This window comes from Cherax quadricarinatus, chromosome 18, assembly GCF_038502225.1.
Source record: "Cherax quadricarinatus isolate ZL_2023a chromosome 18, ASM3850222v1, whole genome shotgun sequence".
NCBI lineage: Eukaryota > Metazoa > Arthropoda > Malacostraca > Decapoda > Parastacidae > Cherax > Cherax quadricarinatus.
In genome coordinates this window covers 8,701,976-8,726,975 of record NC_091309.1, presented here as the reverse complement: position 1 = coordinate 8,726,975, position 25,000 = coordinate 8,701,976, and the positions used below count along the sequence as shown (strand labels likewise).

At 43.0% G+C, this 25,000-nt stretch overlaps 1 protein-coding gene across 14 annotated transcripts in view; it reads right to left on the bottom strand.

Moving 5' to 3' along the window:
- The window catches only part of sdk (sidekick cell adhesion molecule), a 372,281-nt gene that overhangs the window by 346,127 nt on the left and 1,154 nt on the right, over positions 1 to 25,000 (bottom strand). The gene's annotated exons all lie outside the window — the stretch shown is intronic.

Genomic DNA, 25,000 nt, shown 5'->3' with positions numbered 1-25,000 from the left:
TATATTTATATATAATATATATATATTTATATATAATATATATATATTTATATATAATATATATATTTATATATAATATATATATATATTTATATATAATATATATATATATTTATATATAATATATATATATATTTATATATATATCTATATTTATATATATATATATATTTATATATATATTTCTATGTTTATATATATATATATATATATATATATATATATATATATATATATATATATATATGTATATGTATTTATATATAATTATATAATGTCGTGCCCAATAGATAACACTTGCTATTTTGGCTTAGACAAGCGAAAATTTGTGTATGCAATAATTTCTGAACCTAACGAAAAAAATATATACTATTTCATTGTGTTTGTTTATTAAACTATAAACTTATCTAAAATACATTTAGTTGGATTAGGCTAAATTAAATTGCGCTTGTTATAATAAGGTTAGGCAAGTTTTCTAAGGTTCTTCTGGTACAAGATTATTAATTTTACATTAACATATATGTTTAAAGATATATTTTTTTCATTTAAGAGAAAATTTTAGAAAGGACTTAATTTAAACGAGTTCTTGCTAATTGACTAATTTTACCTATTCAGCACGACATATCCGTGCTCTCAATTTCCATATGCCAAGTGAGAAAACAGGAACTTGCAACCATAAAACGTTGTGTAGTTTTAAAAATAGGTTGGATAAATACATGAGTGGGTGTGGGTGGGTGTGAGTTGGACCTGACTAGCCTGTGCTGCTGGGTCTGGAGCAGTGCTCCATCCTTGAGTGGAGATGACCAGAGTGGGCGAGTCATTGGGCTAATCCGGGGGAGGTCATTGGTCTAATCCGGGGGGGGGGGACATGGACCTGCTCCGCATGGGTCTGTAGGCCTGTTGCAGTGTTCCTTCTTTCTTATGTTCTTATAAAATAAAAATCAGTGTCAATATTTATGTACCACCAAGGCTTAGTGATAATGATGGAATAGCATCAGGTTAACCCGGATTCGAGTCCCCATGACGCCTTGTTTACACACCTTATCAAATATGATGACCAACACCCGGACAATCCCAGCAGCAGCAACACCCACACTACAACAATGAAGTGACCTACATCACCTCGCGACCTGTGCGAGACCCACCTGCCAATAAGCGAGCTGGTCAACATAACAAATGCAACTCTGGCTGTGTGATATTGGTGCTACCGATAGGCTACAAAAAATAAAAAGGGGTGAGAAGCAATGTCTCGACGCAATTTGCCTGTGGTGACTCTACCGATGCACATGAACGCACCGACCTATCTTTGTAGTAGAAATCTCAGACTATGCAGAAGGAATAATGGAAACAGGATGATAAATGAGAGTAAGACACATGTGCAACATCTGGGTATCTTTATTGTAGACGTTTCGCCATCCAGTGGCTTTATCAATACAAATTCCAGGACATAACTTGAAGACAGTAGAACTATGTACAGAAGATGAGGTAATCAGTCCCTCAACCTAGGAGTAGGTGCGAACAGCACCATAGTCGTGGAGATTCTGAAGCAGAAGAAAGAATCCTGGCGCTTATATAGTAACGTCAGGTGAAGCAGACGAGGGCAAATTCACTGGTGGGCGGGATTCCCCAGTGGAAGTAGGTCCTTCCCAAAGAGATGGGTTAGTTGTTGTAGTAGTAGTTGTCGTAGTTGTGAAGGTTATGTACATGTCCTCAGAATTAAGATTCCATGATGTTGCAGTGTCTGACAAGTTGTGTACGAATGGTATATAATACCGACAAGATGAGAGTAAGACACATGTGCAACATCTGGGTATCTTTATTGTAGACGTTTCGCCATCCAGTGGCTTTATCAATACAAATTCCAGGACATAACTTGAAGACAGTAGAACTATGTACAGAAGATGAGGTAATCAGTCCCTCAACCTAGGAGTAGGTGCGAACAGCACCATAGTCGTGGAGATTCTGAAGCAGAAGAAAGAATCCTGGCGCTTATATAGTAACGTCAGGTGAAGCAGACGAGGGCAAATTCACTGGTGGGCGGGATTCCCCAGTGGAAGTAGGTCCTTCCCAAAGAGATGGGTTAGTTGTTGTAGTAGTAGTTGTCGTAGTTGTGAAGGTTATGTACATGTCCTCAGAATTAAGATTCCATGATGTTGCAGTGTCTGACAAGTTGTGTACGAATGGTATATATACCATTATATACCATTATATACCATTCGTACACAACTTGTCAGACACTGCAACATCATGGAATCTTAATTCTGAGGACATGTACATAACCTTCACAACTACGACAACTACTACTACAACAACTAACCCATCTCTTTGGGAAGGACCTACTTCCACTGGGGAATCCCGCCCACCAGTGAATTTGCCCTCGTCTGCTTCACCTGACGTTACTATATAAGCGCCAGGATTCTTTCTTCTGCTTCAGAATCTCCATGACTATGGTGCTGTTCGCACCTACTCCTAGGTTGAGGGACTGATTACCTCATCTTCTGTACATAGTTCTACTGTCTTCAAGTTATGTCCTGGAATTTGTATTGATAAAGCCACTGGATGGCGAAACGTCTACAATAAAGATACCCAGATGTTGTTAGGTAAGACACATATGCAACAGTTAGACAACTTTATTCCGAAACGTTTCGCCTACACAGTAGGCTTCTTCAGTCGAATACAGAAAGTAGGCAGGAACAGTAGAGATGTGAAGACGATGTAATCAGTCCATCACCCTTAAAGTCATAGAATTTGAGGTTGTCAGTCCCTCGGCCTGGAGAAGTTCAGTTCCATAGTCAGGAACTATCTGAAGATTAAGCGACAGTGCGGAGACTTAAATACTGTCGGAAGGAGAGGTGCAGGGTAGTAGTAGTAGTAGTAGTGAGAGGCAACTGAGAGGTCATGTCCCTCTCAGATCCAACCCTTCTCACTTGAAAAGCTTGTCCAAGGTGTTTTCTGTATCAAGATGCCACGTGTTGCAGTGTCTGACAAGATGAACATCAAAATGGTATACAATACCGACAGGTTGTTAGGTAAGACACATATGCAACAGTTAGACAACTTTATTCCGAAACGTTTCGCCTACACAGTAGGCTTCTTCAGTCGAATACAGAAAGTAGGCAGGAACAGTAGAGATGTGAAGACGATGTAATCAGTCCATCACCCTTAAAGTCATAGAATTTGAGGTTGTCAGTCCCTCGGCCTGGAGAAGTTCAGTTCCATAGTCAGGAACTATCTGAAGATTAAGCGACAGTGCGGAGACTTAAATACTGTCGGAAGGAGAGGTGCAGGGTAGTAGTAGTAGTAGTAGTGAGAGGCAACTGAGAGGTCATGTCCCTCTCAGATCCAACCCTTCTCACTTGAAAAGCTTGTCCAAGGTGTTTTCTGTATCAAGATGCCACGTGTTGCAGTGTCTGACAAGATGAACATCAAAATGGTATACAATACCGACAGGTTGTTAGGTAAGACACATATGCAACAGTTAGACAACTTTATTCCGAAACGTTTCGCCTACACAGTAGGCTTCTTCAGTCGAATACAGAAAGTAGGCAGGAACAGTAGAGATGTGAAGACGATGTAATCAGTCCATCACCCTTAAAGTCATAGAATTTGAGGTTGTCAGTCCCTCGGCCTGGAGAAGTTCAGTTCCATAGTCAGGAACTATCTGAAGATTAAGCGACAGTGCGGAGACTTAAATACTGTCGGAAGGAGAGGTGCAGGGTAGTAGTAGTAGTAGTAGTGAGAGGCAACTGAGAGGTCATGTCCCTCTCAGATCCAACCCTTCTCACTTGAAAAGCTTGTCCAAGGTGTTTTCTGTATCAAGATGCCACGTGTTGCAGTGTCTGACAAGATGAACATCAAAATGGTATACAATACCGACAGGTTGTTAGGTAAGACACATATGCAACAGTTAGACAACTTTATTCCGAAACGTTTCGCCTACACAGTAGGCTTCTTCAGTCGAATACAGAAAGTAGGCAGGAACAGTAGAGATGTGAAGACGATGTAATCAGTCCATCACCCTTAAAGTCATAGAATTTGAGGTTGTCAATCCCTCGGCCTGGAGAAGTTCAGTTCCATAGTCAGGAACTATCTGAAGATTAAGCGACAGTGCGGAGACTTAAATACTGTCGGAAGGAGAGGTGCAGGGTAGTAGTAGTAGTAGTAGTGAGAGGCAACTGAGAGGTCATGTCCCTCTCAGATCCAACCCTTCTCACTTGAAAAGCTTGTCCAAGGTGTTTTCTGTATCAAGATGCCACGTGTTGCAGTGTCTGACAAGATGAACATCAAAATGGTATACAATACCGACAGGTTGTTAGGTAAGACACACTGAAGAAGCCTACTGTGTAGGCGAAACGTTTCGGAATAAAGTTGTCTAACTGTTGCATATGTGTCTTACCTAACAACCTGTCGGTATTGTATACCATTTTGATGTTCATCTTGTCAGACACTGCAACACGTGGCATCTTGATACAGAAAACACCTTGGACAAGCTTTTCAAGTGAGAAGGGTTGGATCTGAGAGGGACATGACCTCTCAGTTGCCTCTCACTACTACTACTACTACTACCCTGCACCTCTCCTTCCGACAGTATTTAAGTCTCCGCACTGTCGCTTAATCTTCAGATAGTTCCTGACTATGGAACTGAACTTCTCCAGGCCGAGGGACTGACAACCTCAAATTCTATGACTTTAAGGGTGATGGACTGATTACATCGTCTTCACATCTCTACTGTTCCTGCCTACTTTCTGTATTCGACTGAAGAAGCCTACTGTGTAGGCGAAACGTTTCGGAATAAAGTTGTCTAACTGTTGCATATGTGTCTTACCTAACAACCTGTCGGTATTGTATACCATTTTGATGTTCATCTTGTCAGACACTGCAACACGTGGCATCTTGATACAGAAAACACCTTGGACAAGCTTTTCAAGTGAGAAGGGTTGGATCTGAGAGGGACATGACCTCTCAGTTGCCTCTCACTACTACTACTACTACTACCCTGCACCTCTCCTTCCGACAGTATTTAAGTCTCCGCACTGTCGCTTAATCTTCAGATAGTTCCTGACTATGGAACTGAACTTCTCCAGGCCGAGGGACTGACAACCTCAAATTCTATGACTTTAAGGGTGATGGACTGATTACATCGTCTTCACATCTCTACTGTTCCTGCCTACTTTCTGTATTCGACTGAAGAAGCCTACTGTGTAGGCGAAACGTTTCGGAATAAAGTTGTCTAACTGTTGCATATGTGTCTTACCTAACAACCTGTCGGTATTGTATACCATTTTGATGTTCATCTTGTCAGACACTGCAACACGTGGCATCTTGATACAGAAAACACCTTGGACAAGCTTTTCAAGTGAGAAGGGTTGGATCTGAGAGGGACATGACCTCTCAGTTGCCTCTCACTACTACAACTACTACTACCCTGCACCTCTCCTTCCGACAGTATTTAAGTCTCCGCACTGTCGCTTAATCTTCAGATAGTTCCTGACTATGGAACTGAACTTCTCCAGGCCGAGGGACTGACAACCTCAAATTCTATGACTTTAAGGGTGATGGACTGATTACATCGTCTTCACATCTCTACTGTTCCTGCCTACTTTCTGTATTCGACTGAAGAAGCCTACTGTGTAGGCGAAACGTTTCGGAATAAAGTTGTCTAACTGTTGCATATGTGTCTTACCTAACAACCTGTCGGTATTGTATACCATTTTGATGTTCATCTTGTCAGACACTGCAACACGTGGCATCTTGATACAGAAAACACCTTGGACAAGCTTTTCAAGTGAGAAGGGTTGGATCTGAGAGGGACATGACCTCTCAGTTGCCTCTCACTACTACTACTACTACTACCCTGCACCTCTCCTTCCGACAGTATTTAAGTCTCCGCACTGTCGCTTAATCTTCAGATAGTTCCTGACTATGGAACTGAACTTCTCCAGGCCGAGGGACTGACAACCTCAAATTCTATGACTTTAAGGGTGATGGACTGATTACATCGTCTTCACATCTCTACTGTTCCTGCCTACTTTCTGTATTCGACTGAAGAAGCCTACTGTGTAGGCGAAACGTTTCGGAATAAAGTTGTCTAACTGTTGCATATGTGTCTTACCTAACAACCTGTCGGTATTGTATACCATTTTGATGTTCATCTTGTCAGACACTGCAACACGTGGCATCTTGATACAGAAAACACCTTGGACAAGCTTTTCAAGTGAGAAGGGTTGGATCTGAGAGGGACATGACCTCTCAGTTGCCTCTCACTACTACTACTACTACTACCCTGCACCTCTCCTTCCGACAGTATTTAAGTCTCCGCACTGTCGCTTAATCTTCAGATAGTTCCTGACTATGGAACTGAACTTCTCCAGGCCGAGGGACTGACAACCTCAAATTCTATGACTTTAAGGGTGATGGACTGATTACATCGTCTTCACATCTCTACTGTTCCTGCCTACTTTCTGTATTCGACTGAAGAAGCCTACTGTGTAGGCGAAACGTTTCGGAATAAAGTTGTCTAACTGTTGCATATGTGTCTTACCTAACAACCTGTCGGTATTGTATACCATTTTGATGTTCATACCCAGATGTTGCACATGTGTCTTACTCTCATCTTGTCGGTATTATATACCATTCGTACACAGGATGATAAATGGCGATAGTTTACATTCCTCCACAGAACACAAAGCAAGGAACGGTAATACAGATACTGGAGGAAACAGCATAAAGAGAAATTAACGAAGGCTAAACTACTGATCATGGGAGCCTTTAATCAAACTGACTTCGAGAACTGGGCCTCTTCCCCCTTCCCCACCCACACCAAAGTAGCTGCGATTTGTACAGTACCCTGTTAAGTACTGGAAGACCTGATTTACATCATTTTGGAGGTTTGCTCAATCCTCAACGGTTGCCTCTCTTAAAATTGTAGTAGTGTGTGCAAAGTCTGGAGCAGCGTTCTAATTTATGTACTCGTCAATGTCAGATATAAAAATAAGCAAGAACTCTGATAAGTACTGTACCATACACAAATAACCCGCACATAAAAGAGAGAAGCTTACGACGACGTTTCGGTCCGACTTGGACCATTTACAAAGTCGTGATGAATGGTTTGAAAAACCGACAAGTTGAAGATTGAGACACTTATGCAGCATATGGGAATCTTTATTCAGGAAACGTTTCGCCACACAGTGGCTTCATCAGTCCAATACAAAGAGGAAGGTGTAAGGAGAGGAGGAGTATGAGGTAATCAGTCCCTCAGCCTGGAGTCGATGTGTTCAGTCCATCAATCTACAAGATTGATGGACTCCTCCTCTCCTTACACCTTCCTCTTTGTATTGGACTGATGAAGCCACTGTGTGGCGAAACGTTTCCTGAATAAAGATTCCCATATGCTGCATAAGTGTCTCAATCATTTACAAAGTCACACTGGTCCAAGTCGGACCGAAACGTCGTCGCAAGCTTCTCTCTTATGTGCGGGTTATTTGTGTATCGTTCCAGTCACGGTATTGTGCCTTTTTTGTTATTTAAGTACTGTACCTTTTCAATGTTGGGAAAGACTGATTAATAAGCTAATTAAAGTACTTTATAAAGCCTTCATTTAAACACAACCAGCAATAAAACATTAAAACACTCGATTTATAAATGAGAAAACTGGCCAGGAAGACCCTAGCGCTGGAGCAGGACCATAACAAGAGACCCTGCCAGAACAAAAACATTCCCCAGGACATTGTACACAGGAAACTATTCAATTTGCACTCCAGTCTATGTGTTTGTACGATGGAAGAGACGTCAGGGTTTGTGGCTGGACTGGAAACCATGTGTTACTGTAGTAGCGTTGTGATGGTGTTGGCGGGGGTGGTGGTGGTGTTGCTGTCGTTGGTAGTTGTGACTGTGGAGCTCCTATTTTTGGCAGTGGCGGTCTACTGGTCGCTGCTGCTGCTGTTGGTGGTAGTAGAGCTGCTGCTGCTGCTACTACTGATGGAGGTGGGTGTGCTGTTGCTACTACTTCAGCTGTTTGTGATGCTACTAGTGATACTGGTGGTCGTTTACTGCTATGCGTGTGCTGTTGATCATACCGTTTCTAGTGGCACTGAGTGGTGAGGCTTTTAGTGGTGCATATACTGGTTATGGTGAAGACATTCAACATCTAATACTAAAATATCTGGGCGTGGTGGAACCTGAATATGGTGGGGGGAACACAGATGTGATGACAGGAGGGAGGGTGGGGCACAATTACACCGTCAGCCTGGATGGGGAGAAAGAGGCGACGTGGGCCTGGGGTTCAATTACCTCTCACATTCCCAAGAAATTATACCACCACTTCCATCCATCCCTAGCCTCTTCCTCTCCCTAACTGAACCACCTCCATTCTCCCCTCATCCCCATCCCCCCTAGTTAAGCCCCTCTTACCTCCCCCTAATTGCACCTCCTCCCTGCAACTGAACTACGTCTATCTTTCGCTGTCCGTATATATTCAGCCAAGGTTCCGAATTGCTGGGAACACTCCTTGGAATGTAGGCGAGGAGGGTACATCATAATTTACACCTGGAAAATTCTAGTGGGACTGGTCCCAGACACACTGAAATCACTATGAAAGAGACTTGGCAGACGGTGCAAAATACCTCAGATAAAAAGCAGGGAGGCGATAGTACACTAAGAGAGAACTCACTAAGTGTAAAATGGCCTAAACTTCTCAGCATTCTCCCTTCATACACAAGAATTACCAAGACACCTCTGGCTGTCTGGCCTTTTCCATGACAGGCTTTTTCCAAAGACTTTTAACCTACCACACTTCCCTCTTCCTTCAATCCCCGACTGCAAAGGTGTGCAACACGTATTCTCACCAGGTGCAACATCCACTAAGTATATTTTTTGTTCCAAATGTCAGCAACGTTACAGCGAACGTATCCCTGACAATGGCAGGTAGCCAGATTAAAATAACTACTAACTTTAGCCTCTGTAAGTGACTTGGTAAGAAGTCAGAAAATTGACAATAGTCTGGTATGTGGGCGAAACACGAAGATCTGTGTGACATGTATCTACAATCTTTGTTTATTTATACTACTTTACACACACACACAGGAAGTGGAATAGTTTGGGAAGCGATGTAGTGGAGGCAGGATCCATACATAACTTTAAGCAGAGGTATGATAAAGCTCAAGGTTCAAGGAGAGTGACCTAGTAGCGACCAGTGAAGAGGCGGGGCCAGGAGCTTGGACTCGACCCTTGCAACCTCAACTAGGTGAGTACAACTAGGCGAGTACACACACACACATGCACGTACACACACACACATGCACGCACACACACACACACACACACACACACACACACACACACACACACACAGATGAATCACAGGGATGTTAGGAAGTATTTCTTCAGCCACAGAGTAGTCAGTAAGTGGAATAGTTTGGGAAGCGATGTAGTGGAGGCAGGATCCATACATAGCTTTAAGCAGAGGTATGATAAAGCTCACGGTTCAGGGAGAGTGACCTAGTAGCGACCACTGAAGAGGCGGGGGCCAGGAGCTCGGACTCGACCCCCGCAACTTCAACTAGGTGAGTACACACACACACACACACACACACACACAAAGGCTTTCGACAGTTCCGCACAAGAGATAGTACAAAAGCTAGAGGAGCATGCAGATATAAGGGGAAAGGCACTTCAATATATCAGAGAATACCTGACAGAAAAATTCGAGTGAAGGTACGTGACGAGGTGTCAGAGTGGGCGCCTGTGACGAGCGGGGTTCCACAAGTCAGTCCTAAGGCTGGTGCTGTTTCTGGTATATGTGAATGACACGACGGAAGGGATAGATTCAGAGGTGTCCCTGTTTGCAAACAGTGTGAAGCTAATGCGGAGAATTCAAATGGATGAGGATCAGTTAGGACTACAAAACAATCTGGACAGGCTGCAAGCCTGGTCCAACAACTGGCTCTTGGAATTTATCACCATCAAATGCAAAGTCATGAAGATTGGGGAAGGTCAAAGACGACCGCGGACGGAATACAGGCTAGGGGGCAAAAGGCTGCAAACCTTAGTCGAGGAAAATGACTTTGGGGTGAGTATTATACCGAGCGTACCTCCTGAAACGCACATCAACCAAATAACTGCTGCAGCATATGGGAGTCTGGCAAACCTAAGAATAGAGTTTCGACACCTGAGTAAGGAGTCACTCAAGAGACTGTACACTGTATATGTCAGGCCCATATTGGAGTATGCAGCACCAGTATGGAACCCATACCTGGTCAAGCACCTCAAGAAATTAGAGAAATTACAACTAGTACTGCTGTAACAATACTAGTCCAGGAGCTATGGGGTATGCCCTACGAGGAAAGGTTAAGGAAAATCTACCTGACGACATTGGAGGACAGGAGGGATAGGGGAGACCCGATAATGATATACAAAATACTGAGAGGAATTGTCAAGGTGGACAGGGACAGAATGTTTCAGATATGAGACACAGCAACAAGGGGTCACAACTGGAAGTTGAAAACTCGGATGGATCACAGGGATGTTAGGAAGTATTTCTTCAGTCACAGACGTGTCAGCAAGTGGAACAATGTGGAGTGGTGTAGTGGAGGCCGGATCTATACACAGTTTTAAGAAAAGATACGATAAAGTTCATGGAGCAGGAAGTGGACCTACCAGCGACCAGCAAAGAGGCGGGACCAAGAGCTGTGATTCGACCCTTGCAACCACAAATAGGTGGGTGTACACACTAATTTTCCACAGGCACCTCATAACAAAGGACAACTTAACACTGCAACTCCAGGAGAACGCCTCTCGCAGTAGTGGGGGGGAAAGGAGGGCTGACTGTGCAGGATGAGAAAGAGGAGAGGGAGGATGAAGAGGCGAGGAAGAAAAGTAGGAGGGTAGCAGGAACGAGGGGGGGAGGAAAGAAAGGGTGAAGTAGGGAGAAGAAGCACGAGAGAGGAAGAGTACACAGGTGGGGAAAGAAGGGTAAAAAAAGGGGGGGGGGTGGAGACAAGGAAACTTATCGCTTAGGGTGAGCGAAGCCCGGTGAGGATCTGGCAACAGGTGTTTACCCTATACAAGTTATCTGGACATAAAAATAAACGGCAACGTATCCAGTTTGCTGATGACACATAACGAGTAATTAAAGCAAACGACCACTCAAGTAGTCAGTTGTAGAAAGTAATAAAGAATAATCGTTTCCATGTTATCAAGAGAAGAGGGTACCACTGCCTCCGACAAGTGCCAGATCAGCCAGACTGTTATGGCTATACGAGCTTGCGGGCCGTTAACAACAGCTGGTAGAATAAGCAGTCAACAAGGAAACTTAGCCTCAAACTGTGCTGCAAGGGTATTAGAATCCTTAAAATCAATCACAGATATTTAAAAGGGAAACAACTCAATATATATATAACCGTGTTGACTCAAGTCGACAACTGCAGGACCAATATACTTATAGAATAAAAACTGGAAAATCCAGTTTAGTCTTTAATAGTGTAGTACTGTAAACGTGAGGAATAAAAATAGATAACAGACATCATCTAAACTAAGTCATGTCAGACTGACAGTGGTCTCGGAGTAATGGTAAATAGACATCTGGAGCTAATAAAACAATAAAATGAAAGTAATTTATTCTAAAAAAAAAAAAAATACTGCCCTTTAGCTCTCTCCCTCGGGTTCTCGGCACAGTTTTGGTTACAGTACTAAGGAAGAGATGTAAATTTTATTACACGTGTACCATAAAGTATGATTAAGATTACACAGAAAAATAAAAATAATCCTATATTTTTTTAATGTATATATACTCTCACACGGGGCGTAAGTGGCGACGTGACGTAACACAAGTGAATAAGAGGTTTAATGAAAAGACAAATAAAAGGGGTTGGTATAAACGGGTTGAGAACTAGTTACAATGTATGCAACAATTAACCACGTGTCACTGACCCAAATTCATAGGAAGGTTTTCAAGCAACTACTCGACAAATACTAGAGTGATTGGTTTTTAGAAATGCAGTCCTGCCCTGCAGGACCACATTTCTCCAGCAAAAGCTCCAGTGGATAACAGGAACCAACTTCCACCCTGAACGACCTGTTAGCCTGAAACTGTTGGAGAAACCCAACAGTGAGCCTCGCAGTCCCAGAGTCAGGACGGCGAAGAACCAAAAACCTCCACCTTATGTCCGACTTTCTTTAGGTCGAAGACCGACAGAGTATGATGGCGTCTGGGCAGACAGTGTTACCAAGCAGCCGAAGCAGGTCTCTCAGTAGTAGTAACCAGTTACCAGTAACCAGTGTACCAGTAGATGACTCACTACCAACCGTCTCTGCCTGAGTCACTGTCTGTATTCATATTGCCGCTGACCTCAGCAGTATTTCAAAGACCCCCACATATGGGTACTGTGGGCAGTCAGTTATTCGAGAGTGAGCAAGGAGGCAGGTCACGGCTGTTTGGGCGCTTCCCACATTATCCATAATTATACGTACTTCCAGCTTACGTGAGTATTACTTTACCCTATCCACATGTTCGAACCCCCACATGATAAATGGTGGCAACGGTGTGGAACGTGGATTTAAGTTTTTTAAGGGTATTTCAAGACGTTAGAAGACTGTTTGTGAGTAGCCGGCAGGTCAAAGGTGAACCATAGCTAGCCGCTCCCCTCACAACCTCCACCCTGAAGCCTGTTGCAGCCGTTTTTTCAAGCTTCCTGGCTTAGTTCGTGTGCTAATTGCTTCAATCTCCGAGGGGTTGACCCGGATTTTGCAATTAAGCCAGTCAGTAAGCCAGACTGTGGAGAACGCCAGTCAGCCTGTCTCCTGTCATCCACCTGCTCCTCCATGCTGTGTGCATCGTTACACGTCTTCCAGTCAGCCATTCTCGTGGGTTAAGCCAGTCAGCCACCCCAGCTTCTAACCCAGCTGAGAGAGAGAAGTAAGCCACGCAAGTTCCTCTGGAAGTTCCTCTGAAGTATTGTTTCATATATCGCTTTGTGCTCCCAGTTGGATGCCAGTTGGATGCTAAGAGTGAATTTCACCATTCCTGTGGCACAGTGGCTTATCAAGCCACCTTCGTGGGTAGTGAGTGGAGTGCGCGCCAGTGAGTGCCAGCGAGAGTCACACCACCACCACCCATCCACTCACACTACCACCACCCACCTCATCTACCTGTGGTTGTTTGCACCCTTGTACCGGGTCCTAGAACTGTTTTGGCTCATGTAATTGGTCAAGAGATTGTAGCTGAGCGCCACCGAAGCCAATTATGTGAGTTCACCGAGAACGCATTTCTTCCGACAACAGCGAGTGTAGGAGGCGTCAGTCATTACCGCGCAGGACAACCTTCGACATCACCAGTCATCACCGTCAACTACTACAGACTTCTGTGATAATTTTCTGTTTAGAGACATTTTTCTTGCATTTAAAGACATTTGCGTGTGTGAGACATTTATAGTGAATTTCTTGTGTAATCTTAACGTTGAGTTTCATTCGTTGAGTTTCATTCAATGAGTTTCATTCAATGACTATCATTCGATGAGTTGTGCTATATTATACCTTGTATTGCATTACAGTTTCAGTTACGTAAGCTTCCATTCCAATGTTCTACTTATGTATGTTATAATGTTCAATTGTTGTGTACTTTGACATTGTATAGAATCAGCCCAAGCCGTATACCTGTCATCTCTAGTTTGTATTAGTTGTATGTCGGGATGACATACGTTAGCGTCGCCGAGCTCTCAGTAGTAGTAACCAGTTACCAGTAACCAGTGTACCAATAGATGACTCACTACCAACTGTCTCTGCCTGAGTCACTGTCTGTATTCATATTGCCGCTGACCTCAGCAGTATTTCAAAGACCCCCACATATGGGTACTGTGGGCGGTCAGTTATTCGAGAGTGAGCAAGGAGGCAGGTCACGGCTGTTTGGACGCTTCCCACATTATCCATAATTATACGTACTTCCAGCCTACGTGAGTATTACTTTACCCTATCCACGTGTTCGAACCCCCACATGATAGGTCAATCGTCAACTAAAACTTGTGGAATACGACTAGGGGCGTATGTTGCTAATACGACGTTTGAGATACAGAAAGTGGGTTTACCAAAAGTGGTTCAACACGTGTATAACGAGTTCCAAGCAGCGTCAATCAGAAATACACTGAGTGCACGTCTATATATGAAGCAGAGTAAAACAATCAGGAAAAGTACAGCGGCCAGTCACAAAACAAACACGCCCTCTATAGGAAAACTTTGACACATCACAGTCAAATAATAAAAAGAATGGTAAATTATTATAATAAAACAGAAGCGCTAAACCTACAAGGGTCATACAGCAAAGAATGGTGAAGATCAGGATTTGGAGGTAATCAGTCCCTCAGCCTGGAGTTGATGTAGGTAGGTACCTGATTCTATGGTTGTTTGCATGGTTGCACCCATGCATTAAATCTAACTCAAGGGAGTGATAAATAATTTGGTAAAGGATGAAAATAGCCACAACCGAAGCATGCTAGTGCAAGGAATGAACTGTCCAGGAAGTGAGTACGGAAAAGGGGTAGAGAGTAGGGAAATGTAATAATGTTGATAGCTTGATAGCTTGTGCTACCAGGTCGGTTGCCGTGTTCCTCCCTTAAGTCAATGTGACCTGACCTGACTAGGTTGGGTGCATTGGCTTAAGCCGGTAGGAGACTTGGACCTGCCTCGCATGGGCCAGTAGGCCTTCTGCAGTGTTCCTTCGTTCTTATGTTCTTATGTAATTACCAACAATGCGTTTCGCTCTCAGGAGCTTTGTCAGGCTCCTGGAGAGCGAAACGTTACCACAATAAAATGTTGCATTAGTTGCACATGTGTCCTTTTACCTAAGAGGAGAGAAATGGATGTAGAGAAGGGGAGATGAACAGGGAGAAGGGTGATGGATAGAGATAATAGGGAAAAGGGGACGAATAGAGAAGGGAGATGGCTAGGGAGAAGGAAGATGGATAAGAAGAAACGAAAAATTAAAAAAATAGATGAGGGCAAGGGATGGAGAAAGACTGGGAAGGCAAAAAAAAAAAAATGTCCAGGGACATAACTCTGGCCATAACCTAGTACCCTAACTGATTGCATCTTAGGAGAATTGCGCTAGTGTGTTGAGTGTTGTGTTGGTAGTAACCCAGTAAATGTATTTTGGTTGTGTGCTGAATGTGTTAATACTAGTAGCCCAGCTAATGTTGGGCTGATATAATCTTGTGATCCGTTGCCTAGCCATCAGCCACTGAGGCAGAATCTATACAATGTGTCAGTTTTTAAAAAAGCACCGAGTCGAGCACTGAACGTTTCTCCTAAGCCATTAAGAAATGCCGATTGCAGGATTATGTTCTAGTACTATGATGTATGTAGCAGATCTCCTTTTTGATTAGTTACTTTTAGCTGGGAGGAGCAGAACTATTTTTAACACTAGAGAAAAGCTGAACTGCCAGTGATGGTGGCAAACAAGAAAAACAGTACATTTTATCAATTGGTACCCTTTACCAAAGTAATATGGCAACATTTATGTATTTTAAGATTTTATATTGTTATACAATGTAGTAATTAAATTGTAGAAATGTAAACGCGAGTTCTTTATAAAAGATAAATTCCAGTATTTTTTAACGCTCCTCGAAACGATCACCAATTTTCCCTATTAAGCATTATGAAATAATCCTGTATCATTATTTATAGTATATGGAAGAGTGGTTATGACATCAGTGAAGGTCATTACTTTGGTTAATTATGCAAAATTAAAGCATCGAATTACTAAGGGAAGCCCCATCGTTCATTCCGGCAACACTACTATTATTGATTGTAATACCATAGTGATATTAACGTAAGAACAAAAAGGAGCACTGCAGCAAGCCTACTGGCCCATGATAGGCAGGTTCATTTCACACCCACCCACACTCATTCACGCACTTAGCCTATTTTTTAAAGCTACACAAGGTTTTCGCTTCCATGACACTATTCGGGAGGTTAGGCTAGGTAAGGTTCGTCAGGAAACAGGACAAATGTTTTCTGACGCTGGTTTTAGTCAGATGATGACCCGCCATTGGAGCTTTGGTCATCTGACCGAGGCCTTCCGCTGGCTTACCGGTCCACCCCTTTAAAAATTATGATCATATGTATCCTATTCGGGAGTTTGTTCCACTCATCCATAACTACTGCCAAACCAATGCTTTCCTATATCCTTTCTAAATCTATTTTTTCCAACTTGAACCATTGCTGCGTGTCTTGTCTTTGATATTTCAGGACATTATTTACATCCCCTTTATTTATTCCTAGTGACTGTAGCAGTGATAGTAACCCAGACAGTATATTGATTGTAGTAGTAAGAGTAACCCAGTGTTGATTGTGTAACTCAGTGTTGATCGCAGTGATGACAGCAACCCAGCTAGCGTGTTTAATACAGCAGTCTACAATTAAAAAAATACAAAACGTTTTGTGTTCCCAATCTATCACCTACTTGACTGGCGGTATTTTAATAACCTTCGTACTCTCATTAACTGGTCTAGGGTGAGACCTACCTTCCTGCCTCCATCGCTCACCTTTCTGCCACTACTACTTCTACTTACTCGTCTGGTCACGCCCAGCTAGTATTACTGGCTTCATTCCCTCTCTTGCCCACACCCAGACCCTCGTTCCCCACCCGAAGAAGCCCTCACCACCAGAGGATGTGACCCATATGCTAGGCAAGATTCGCAGACTGGCCAGAGTATATTTAGTTAAAACTAAGTTATTGTTGTGCATCAGTGCCTTGGGAATGGCAAGTAATCAGGCTCGATTCTAAGAAAAGGTAGCTGCAATTCCTTGGATCGAAAGCCCTTCACAAGCCTCTTTCTTGAAGGGAAATTACGTTCGAGAGTTAGAAGCGAGTCACCGGGATAAGTTGACCTAGTGACAGGAAGTTCTGCTGGAAGAGGCACTATAAATTCGTTGGAAAGTGACCGCAAGAAAAAAAAAAGGTGAGGGAAACTGTCGAGCAAAGTGGTTAAGCGGAAGGGAAGTGCCAGTGTTGGAGTAAGAGGTGATACAGCAGTGGTCTGGGCAGAGGAAGGGAAGAAGGTGATGCTGCCTAAAAGGTGCACTGTGACCGTTGGACCTCAGTGCCCTCTTGTTTCACCCTTGTGGCACTCGGGTGAACGAACGGACGGACGGACGGACGGACGGACGGACGGACGGACGGACGGACGGACGGTCGGTCGGTCTCTCTCTCTCTCTCTCTCTCTCTCTCTCTCTCTCTCTCTCTCTCTCTCTCTCTCTCTCTCTCTCACACACACACACACACACACACACACACACACAGTCCCTCGCTAATTAATCAAGTTCTGTCCTATAATTGAAAAGTGCATCAAGCGGGTCTCCTTCATTACGTTCCACTAATTAGGAGCTCAGAGAATACCCTGGTCTGTCCCCAAGTGTAATGACAGGACAGACTACAATATCCCTTGTGATTATGAGCCTCGTTACTGAGGTTTTCACAGATAAACTTAAAGGGACACCAGGACGACACTACATCCAGGCAAGATATCGTTTGTGATAGCGATAACAAATGATAGCAATAACGACTAAAATAACTACGTGAACAGTATAAATAAATGTAACAGAAAAATAACAGTAACAGTAGTAACTAAGAATGTTAACACCAGTACATCTTTAGACGTCCTTTTCTCGGCAACACAAAACATTAAAATAATAACTTGAAAGGCCAAATCCTCGTCATTACTATGACAAATAATGACGCAGCTGCCATTAACGCGTAAGTATAACCCTCCACTTAGTTACTACATTTACTGGAAAATGGGTCTTAAAGACAGATGGGTTTAAGGGTTAAAGTGCCAAATAAACAGGCATCATCCCACTCGTTCATTCACACGTGCGCGCGTTGTCAGCCACAGCAAGCAAGATTAACCTTTTGTAACAGGGAGTACAAGGGTCAAGGTGGCGCACCACAACTGGGTCGACGTGACCTGGAGGGGATGTGGTATTCTTGATCCGGAAGTCTCCAACCACGCTCGAACTAATTTCCTATGGGTTTAGATGTGAAAGTAGTTCTTAAGTGTGCGTCTAGGTTAGCATCTTCTCAGCCCAGATAAAGATATCCTTGCCTGAGACTCCAGGAAAAATGCATAACGTCATCGGTTATTCATTTCCAGCTAACATGGCGAGTTTCACCCCGTGACTTGGTTACTCATCCGTTTTCTCCTGGCAGGAGTACTCCCAAAAATATTACACTATGTAACTGCAGTTCTTTCCTGAAATGGTTGTACGATATAGCAATTTTAGAGAAACAGCTTACATATATTACAGACTTTATGGAAGGATGCATCTGATGACATACATTACACGCTTATTTAATATGTAAGGACAAGGCTAGTATTAAAGCAACTTTCCGGCGCCACACGGTGCCACCAAGTATGAGTGGCACGTTTCATAGTTACAAATACTGAGGGAACTTTTTTGATACAGGTCCAGTCCATAGTAGACGGTGGCGGCGGCAGTGTAGGTGATGGTACCTTTAGCCACCCCTTGCATGCACTGTGTACCTCGGTGATACAACGGTGGTAAATATGGTAGAGAGGGTTAAATTTTTTTAGAGCGCTTTGACCAGGTGGATCATTCAGAGCTCTTAGCAATAGAAAAAGATATAACACAAGAGCTTCAAAAGGAAACGAAACAAAAGAATTAATAGTATGAATTTGACAAACACGAAATTTATATCAAAAAATAACCAGCATCAGTTTAAAAAATCCCATTAGTCAATAACAAAAGATTTTCCTAAAAGTTCCCCATGATCCCTAGAGGCACCCGGTAATTACAAAATAGGACAGGCCCTGATCCAAAGGGAGGTCTGGTAGTGGATCGGGCCGCGGGGGCGTTGACCCCCGGAATACCCTCCAGGTAGAAAAAAAATTAGCAGTGGATCAACAGTTAAAATTCTTTCCATAATCTATACAAGGGGAGTAGCAGCAGCACCTGAAAACAGGTAGGTAGCTATGGGCGAGATGTGTGTGCATGATCCTCAATCCACGGTCTCCTCAAAAATGACAATTCCTTAAGCTGAGGAGCGAAAATGCAGAGACTGCATTCAACTGAAGAAACCTGCTGGGCAGGCGAAACGTCTCGGCAATAAAAAAAAATCACCTAACAGTCGCACAAATGCCTTATTTATCAACTTGTCATTATTGTGACCACTAATTAAAATTATATGCCATTAATTTATACAAGTCTTAAGTCAAGTCTTAAATACTAAAAAATACTTACTGACGAGACTTTGCCCTCATGACTGAAACGTCTTCAGTATCCTAGTACTATGCATATTTATTAACATACTTGATGAATTAGACACATGTGCGACATCTGGGTATCTTTATTTGTAGACGTTTCGCCATCCAGTGGCTTTATCAATACAAGGACATAATGTGAAGATAGCAGAACTATATACAAAAGATGAGGCAATTAGTCCCTCAGCCTTGGAGTTGATGAAGAGCACCGTAGTCTTGAAGAATCTGAAGCAGAGGCCTGTCCTTGTATTGATAAAGCCACTGGATGGCGAGACGTTTACAAATAAAAATATCCAAATGTCGGGAATGTGTCTAATTCTTCATCTTGTGATGAATGGTTTGAAAAAACGACAAGTTGAAGATTGAGACACTTATGCAGCATATGGGAATCTTTATTCAGGAAACGTTTCGCCACACAGTGGCTTCATCAGTCCAATACAAAGAGGAAGGCGTAAGGAGAGGAGGAGTATGAGGTAATCAGTCCCTCAGCCTGGAGTCGATGTGTTCAGTCCATCAATCAATTCTACAAGATTGATGGACTGAACACATCGACTCCAGGCTGAGGGACTGATTACCTCAAACTCCTCCTCTCCTTACGCCTTCCTCTTTGTATTGGACTGATGAAGCCACTGTGTGGCGAAACGTTTCCTGAATAAAGATTCCCATATGCTGCATAAGTATCTCAATCTTCAATTCTTCATCTTGTTGGCAATGTATACCATTAACGTACTTGTTATTTGATACCAGCCTCGAGAGTTTCGATGAAGGCACAACAGCCCTACTGATCAGGAATGGTTAGGATATATTGATTCTCTCCTAAAAACAAACAGGTTTTTGGGCAGTCCGCATTGAAAATGAGTTAAGCAAATATTTTTGTTCTTGCAAGAACATAACGAAAATGCACTGCAGCAGGCCTATTGGCCCAAGCTAGGCAGGTCAAACTCAGCCACCCACACTTACTCATGTACTTGCCCAACCTATTTTTAAAGCTACTCAAGGTTTAAAGCTTCAATGACGCTACTCGGGAGTTTGTTCCACTCATCCACAACTCTATTATCATACCAATGCGTTCCAATATCCTTTCTAAATATAATTTTTTCCAACTTAAACCCATTGCTGCGAGTCCCGTCTTGGTTAGATATTTTTTTAGCATGTTATTTACATCACCTTTATTCCTATTCTCCATTTATATACCTTAATTATATAGGGGTACTGAAAAAAAGCTTTGGATTAATAGGCCTTCCGAAGTTTCCATTATTCTTGTGAATGCCTACAGTGCATCCACATATCAGATGTACGCAACTCGGGGTTACGCATTTATACGCACGCACCCACACTTTACCCTTACCTAAGCGCGGAGGGCCAAAACAAACACCGTCTCAACCAACCTTCTCTCTCTCTCCTGTATCAACAAACATAACTACCCGCTCATCATCTTTCACCCCTCCCCCCACCATTCTTTTGATTTTCCCCTTTACTCTTCCTAGCTTCCTATAGCCTCAACATAACCACTTTGAAAATGTCCATGAAGAGGCAAGTTATTTCCCACATGACTACTGTACATGCAACATTTAGAATAGTCATAATACTATGGCTAGTACAATTCACCAAAAACCTGCATATGACGACAATTAGGTCTCTCTTGGACCACTGTCGTGTCGAAGCTCATTTGACAGTGGTCTAAGATACTGAAATGTCGTCATAACGTTCCTCTCCTAAGGGCGAGGTTTTGGAGAAGTACTTAGTATATAATATACGTTAAGGTAGTATTACAGCATTATGAATTAAGAAACAGACGTGAAATTAAAGACTAGTTTAAACTGAATTATTATTATTATTATTATAATCAGGGGGGAAGCGCTAAACCCGGAGGATTATACAGCGCCTGGGGAGGATGTGGAAGGCATTCAGGCTTAATTCGGGGAACTGGAGCACAGATCCAATTCCCTAAATCAAGAGCCCCTCACCAACAGAGTAGTGGTCAACAGAGTTAAATCGGAGGCTGCCATAGTGAAGAGCTCTGTTCCACAAGGCACAGTACTCGCCCCCATCTTATTCCTTATCCTCATATCAGACATAAACAGAGATATACACCACAGCACCGTATCATCCTTTGCGGATGATACTAGGATCTGCATGAGGCTGTCATCTGCTGAGGACGCGGTTAACCTCCAAGAAGATATAAACAAAGTTTTCCAGTGGGCAACGGTAAACAATATGATGTTCAATGAGGACAAATTCCAACTACTCCGTTATGGAAAACTGGAGGAGATAATAACTAGAACAGAGTATACTACTGACTCCGGCCATACAATAGAGCGGAAAAATAATGTAAGGGACCTGGGAGTAGTAATGTCCGAGGATCTCACTTTCAAGGATCACAACAGTGCCACGATCGCACGTGCAAAGAAAATGATAGGATGGATAATGAGAACTTTCAAAACGAGAGATGCCAAGCCCATGATGATCCTTTTCAAATCACTTGTTCTCTCTAGGCTGGAATACTGCTGTACATTAACATCTCCATACAAAGCAGGTGAAATCGCAGATCTAGAGAGTGTACAGAGATCCTTTACTGCACGTATAAGTTCTGTCAAGCACCTTAACTACTGGGAACGCTTGGAAGCACTTGACTTGTACTCGTTGGAACGCAGGAGGGAGAGATATATCATAATCTACACTTGGAAAATCTTGAAAGGAATGGTCCCAAATCTGCACACAGAAATCACTCCCTACGAAAGTAAAAGACTGGGCAGGCGATGCAAAATGCCGCCAATAAAAAGTAGGGGCGCCATTGGTACACTAAGAGAAAACACCATAAGTGTCCGGGGCCCAAAACTGTTCAACAGCCTCCCATCAAGCATTAGGGAAATTGCCAATAAACCCCTGGCTGCCTTCAAGAGAGAGCTGGACAGATACCTAAAGTCAGTGCCGGATCAGCCGGGCTGTGGCTCGTACGTCGGACTGCGTGCGGCCAGCAGTAACAGCCTAGTTGATCAGGCCCTGATCCATCGGGAGGCCTGGTCATGGACCGGGCCGCGGGGGCGTTGATCCCCGGAATAACCTCCAGGTAACATCAAGGAACCTTCCTTGAGGGGAGTTTAAACTGAAAAACATCGTAATTTTTACAAACTTCCCTGTATATTCAGTATACACTTTACATTCCTGGTGTTATTACAAGAAAATGCGTTAACAAAAGCGTGCACAACTATGTCGACTTGTGAATTTCATTATCTTGACCTTATGCTGAAAATGGCATAAAACACAATGCTCAAATGTTCACTAAACTTACTGGAACTTGTTTTACTTTACCTTTGATACAACTTGAATGAGTTTCGAGAACCTACTCCCGGAACCCGGCCATGGGCCAGGTTAGTCTGGTGCTAGCCTGGTCAACCAGGCTGTTGCTGCTGGTGGCCCGCTGACCCACATATCCATCACAGCCTGGTTGAGCTGGCACCTTGTGAAGATACTTGTCCAATTTCCTCTTGAAGACTTCTACACTTGTTCCACCAATGTTTCTGGTATCTTCCGGTAAGATGTTGAATAATATGGAGCCATGGATGTTGATAGCGTTCCCTTATTGTGCCCACCGCACTCCTGCTTTTCATTGGGTTTATTTTGCACTTCCTCCCATAGCTCTCGCTCCATTATAACAATGTGAAGATTTGGGACCAGGCCCTAGAGTATTTTCCAGGTATATATTATCAAGCATCACTCTCCTTTGCTCCAGTGATTAATGCATTTCCAGTAATTTAAATGCTTTACTGGCTCTATGCGGGCCGTAAACAAACTCTGTATTTGTTCAAGCTCTGATCTTTCTCCAGCCCTGAATGGGGCCGTCAACACTGAACAATATTATTCTATACGAGAGAGCATTAGCGATTTGAAAAGTATCATTACCCATCCAGTCATCCTCCTGGCTGTCGTGACCTTTCTCTTGTGTTCTTTGAAAGAAAGGTCAGATGACACAGTTATTCAAGTCTTTCACGCGATCCTTTCGTTCTATTTGATGACCCTTTTGAGTTTTGCATACAGTGTTTCTTTTGAGCTCATCATTATTTCCATACCTAAGCAGTTGGAACTTATCACCAATGAACGTCATGTTCTCCACTGCCCACTGGAAAACACTGTTTATATCTTCCTGTAAATTTCCAAGTGTCCTCTACGGTAGTGACTTTCATTCTATTATATATTTTTGTATACGTATTTAGGAGTCATACAGCGCATGGGAAATGAGAGGTAACAAGGTATTATTCAGAGTTGGATCAACACTCCTTTAGCAGCATCAAGGTACTCATCCCTTGAAGTGTAGCCGTTATTTAAAATTTTCGTTTGCAAAAGAAACGCAGATGCTACTTCCAATTAAAATATCTCCGCTGCTTGATGTCCAGTCACTCTCTCCGAATTAATCACAAAGCTGCTTGCAAAGACTTTGAAAATGAAGAGGGAACTTCCCTTGAAGGAAGTAAAAAGCCATCGAGAGCTCTTTTTTGGGGGAAAAAGGGATAAACCTGCAAACTGAGCATAAGAGGTACGAGATATATCAGAACCAGTGACCGTTACTTTGTCCGCGTCATGACATTTGCAACAACTGAGCTTATAAAGGGTAAGCAGATAAGCGGTCACATGTTAATCACAGACATGCCAGTTCTGCTGGGAGTATTCTGAAGACAAGTTGCAATGAAGAGCCTGAGCTTGCTACCATCTGCAGCTCATAAGACTGCCATCCCCACGAGCCCCTTTGGGGCGGGGTAGATGGCAGACCAGAGGCCTAGCTTCTCCCTACGAGCCCTGTGAGGGCGGGGAATGTGGCTAGGCCTGGGGACACTTGGCCCCAAAGATGAGGAGGTACTGTACCTCCTCCCATGGGAGACTTGGGTCTCTAGACACTCCCCAGATAGGGAGCCAAGGCCGGGTCACCACTACTTGGAAAAGACCCGGGCCGGGAGAATACCGGCGAATAAAAAAAAAAAAAAAAGTTTCAATGTTTGTTGGAGGAATTTGGAAGGATATGTAAAAAGGAAAATAAAAGGGAACCTAGGAAAGAGCAAGGTGATGAAAGTAACAAAAAATCTAGGCAATGAAAAATTGGACATTAGATTGGTGAGAATATGGAGGAAGTAAATGTGTTCAGATATATGGGAATGGACTTTTAGACGGATGATCCTAACAATGATGTGATGAATCATAGAAATGATTAGAGGAAACAGGTGAGGCATCTGTGGAGGCATCTATTCATGGAGGAAAAATGGGGAATGTGCTCCAAGTATAGTGGTGCCAACACTGTTGTATGGGTGTGAGATATGGATTTTAAACGATGCAGCGAGAAGGCTGAATGCAGTGGAGATACGTCTGAGGGTACGTGAAGTAATATATCATGACCAAATTCAAATTTATCGAACTTTCTTGATGTTTCGAAATGACATCTGTTTTAAAGGTATGTATATGGGTGATGACTAGTCCAGCTGGCACAACATGCAGAGTACCCCATTAAAAAAGGTCCCATGCCACCTTTTTCAAGTAATATAATCACAGGTGAAATGTGTGCCTGTATTACCCTCGACGAATTACAAAACTGAACTACAAACTGTATGGTTAAATCTTGCTATGTACCATCCTCTTAGTTTATTTATAATTAACCCTGTATTCAATTTGGCTTATTGCAAAACACTTTTTAGAGACCCCCAAAAGAGTTAATTTCTAACGAGGCCTACCATAATAACATCAATACT